The sequence below is a fragment of the Stegostoma tigrinum genome, chromosome 25 (genome assembly GCF_030684315.1).
Source record: "Stegostoma tigrinum isolate sSteTig4 chromosome 25, sSteTig4.hap1, whole genome shotgun sequence".
NCBI classification, from domain to species: Eukaryota; Metazoa; Chordata; class Chondrichthyes; order Orectolobiformes; family Stegostomatidae; genus Stegostoma; species Stegostoma tigrinum.
In genome coordinates, this window is record NC_081378.1 from 50,786,417 (window position 1) to 50,790,593 (window position 4,177).

Below are 4,177 nucleotides of genomic sequence, written 5' to 3' on the forward strand. Positions count from 1 at the left end.
CTCAAACGCCTCCATTCTCAAACATCATCATTCTCAATCATCCCCATTCTCAAATACCTCCATTCTCAAACATCCTCATTCTCAAACACCCCAATTCTCAAATACCTCCATTCTCAAACATCCCCATTCTCAAACACCCCCATTCTCCAACATGCCCATTCGCAAACACACCAATTCTCAAAGACCTCCATTCTCAAACATCCTCATTCTCAAACGTCCCCATTCTCAAATACGTCCATTCTTTACACCTCCATTCTCAAACATCCTCATTCTCAAACACCCCCATTCTCAAATACCTCCATTCTCAAACATCCCCATTCTCAATCACCTCCATTCTCAAACATCCCCAGTCGAAAAACACCTCCATTCTCAAATATCCCCATTCTCAAACACCCCCATTCTCAAACGTCCCCATTCTCAAACATCCACATTCGCAAACACCTCCATTCTAAAACAACCCCATTTTCAAACTCCTCCATTATCAAACATCCTCATTCTCAAACATCACCATTCTAAAATACCGTCATTCTCAAACACCTCCATTCTCAAACATCCTCATTCTCAATCATCCCCATTCTCAAACACCTCCTTTCTCAAACATCCTCATTCTCAAACATCCCCATTCTCAAACACCTCCATTCTCAAACACCCCCATTCTCAACCATCCCCATTCTTAAACAGATCCATTCTCAAACATCCCCATTCTCAAACACCTCCATTCTCAAACACCCCCATTTTCAAACATCCCCATTCTCAAATACCTCCATTCTCAGACATCGCCATTCTCATACACCCCCATTCTCAAACACCCCAATTCTCAACCATCCCCATTCTTAAACAGATCCATTCCCAAACAACCCCAGTCTCAAACACCTCCATTCTCAAACATCTCCATTCTCAAACACCCCCAGTCTCAAACACCCCCATTCTCAAACAACCAAACACAAATACCACAATCACAAAACACTCATCACAAACACCACCAACACAAACACCCAAAACACAAACACCTCATACACAAACATCAATCTACAATCATCAAACACATAAACACAAACAACTAATCAAAAACATCAACACAAACCACCATCTCAAACACCACACCCAACACCCCCCCCCATTCTCAAACACCTCCTATCTCAAACAACCCATACTCAAAACACCATACAAAAACCCCAAACAACACAAAACAACCCATTCAAAAACAACCATTCTCTAACACCCCCATTCTCAAAAACACCATACTCAAACACCCCCAATCAAAACACCTCCAATCCCAAATCAACACACTCATCTCAAACACCTCCACACATTATCAAACAACATCAAACATCCCATCAAAAACACACCCATTCTCAAAATCCCCAACAAAACATCCATACACAAAATCCACAATCACAAACATCCCCAATCATAAATACCTCCATAACAAAAAATAAAACTCAAACAAAACATCAAACACCCAAACAAACACCTCCATCTCAAACACCACCAAACAAACATCCCATTAACAAATATCCCCTTTCTCAAATATTCCCATTCTCAAACAACCCCATTCTCAAACACCTCCATTCTCAAACATCTTCATTCTCAAACATCCCCATTCTCAAATACCTCCATTCTCAAACACCTCCATTCTCAAACACCTTCATTCTCAAACATCCCCTGTCTCAAACATCACCATTCTCTAAAACCCCCATTCTCAAACATCCCCATTCTAAAATACCTCCATTCTCAAACATTTCCATTCTCAAACAACCCATTCTCAAACACCCCAATTCTCAAACACCTCCATTCTCAAACACCTCCATTCTCAAACATCCTCATTCTCAAACACCTCCATTCTCAAACATCCCCATTCTCAAACATCACCATTCTCTAACACCCCCATTCTCAAACACCCCCATTCTCAAACACCTCCATTCTCAAACACCCCCATTCTCAAACACCTCCATTCCCAAAGAGTCCCATTCTCAAACACACTCATTCTCAAACACCTCCATTCTCAAACACATCCATTCTCAAACATCCCCATTCTAAAACACACCCATTCTCAAACATCCCCATTCTCAAACATCCCCATTCTCAAACATCCTCATTCTCAAACATCCCCATTCTTAAATACCTCCATTCTCAAACATCTCCATTCTCAAACACCTCCATTCTCAAACACCCCCATTCTCAAACACCTCCATTCTCAAACACCTCCATTCTCAAACATCCCCATTTTCAAATATCCCCTTTCTCAAATATTCCCATTCTCAAACAACCCCATTCTCAAACACCTCCATTCTCAAACATCTTCATTCTCAAACATCCCCATTCTCAAATACCTCCATTCTCAAACACCTCCATTCTCAAACACCTTCATTCTCAAACATCCCCTGTCTCAAACATCACCATTCTCTAAAACCCCCATTCTCAAACATCCCCATTCTAAAATACCTCCATTCTCAAACACTTCCATTCTCAAACAACCCATTCTCAAACACCCCAATTCTCAAACACTTCCATTCTCAAACACCTCCATTCTCAAACATCCTCATTCTCAAACACCTCCATTCTCAAACATCCCAATTCTCAAACATCACCATTCTCTAACACCCCCAATCACAAATATCTCCATTCTCAAAGACCTCCATTCTCAGACATCTCCATTCTCAGACACCTCAATTCTCAAACACCCCAATTCTCAAACACCTCCATTCTCAAACGCCTCCATTCTCAAACATCATCATTCTCAATCATCCCCGTTCTCAAATACCTCCATTCTCAAACATCCTCATTCTCAAACACCCCCATTCTCAAATACCTCCATTCTCAAACATCCCCATTCTCAAACACCCCCATTCTCCAACATGCCCATTCGCAAACACACCAATTCTCAAACACCTCCATTCTCAAACATCCTCATTCTCAAACGTCCCCATTCTCAAATACGTCCATTCTTTAAACCTCCATTCTCAAACATCCTCATTCTCAAACACCCCCATTCTCAAATACCTCCATTCTCAAACATCCCCATTCTCAATCACCTCCATTCTCAAACATCCCCAGTCTGAAACACCTCCATTCTCAAATATCCCCATTCTCAAACACCCCCATTCTCAAACGTCCCCATTCTAAAACATCCACATTCGCAAACACCTCCATTCTAAAACAACCCCATTTTCAAACTCCTCCATGATCAAACATCCTCATTCTCAAACATCACCATTCTCAAATACCGCCATTCTCAAACACCTCCATTCTCAAACACCTTCATTCTCAAACACCCCCATTTTCAAACATCCCCATTCTCAAATACCTCCATTCTCAGACATCGCCATTCTCATACACCCCCATTCTCAAACACCCCAATTCTCAACCATCCCCATTCTTAAACAGATCCATTCTCAAACTACCCCAGTCTCAAACACCTCCATTCTCAAACATCTCCATTCTCAAACTCCCCCAGTCTCAAACACCCCCATTCTCAAACATCCCCATTCTAAAACATCCCAATTCTGAAACACCCCCATTCCTAAACATCCCCATTCTCAAACATTCCCATTCTCAAACACCCACATTCTCAAACACCTCCATTCTCAAACACCTCCATTCTCAAACATCCCCTTTCTCAAACATCGCCATTCTCTAACACTACCATTCTCAAACATCCCCATTCTCAAACACCTCCATTCTCAAACGTCCCCTTTCTCAAACATCACCATTCTCTTACACCCCCATTCTCAAACATCTCCATTCTCAAATACCTCCATTCTCAAACATCTCCATTCTCAAACACCTCCATTCACAAACACCCCAATTCTCAAACACCTCCATTCTCAAACATCCTCATTCTCAACCATCCCCATTCTCAAACACCTCCATTCTCAAACACCCCCATTCTCAAACACCCCCATTCTCAAACACCTCCATTCTCAAACATCCTCATTCTCAAACATCCCCATTCTCAAACACCTCCATTCTCAAACACCCCCATTCTCAAACACCCCCATTCTCAAACACCTCCATTCTCAAACATCCCCATTCTCAAAAACCCCCATTCTCAAACACCTCCATTCTCAAACATCCCCTTTCTCAAACATCACCATTCTCTAACACCCCCATTCTCAAACACCTCCATTCTCAAACACCCCCATTCTCAAACACCTCCATTCCCAAAGAGTCCCAT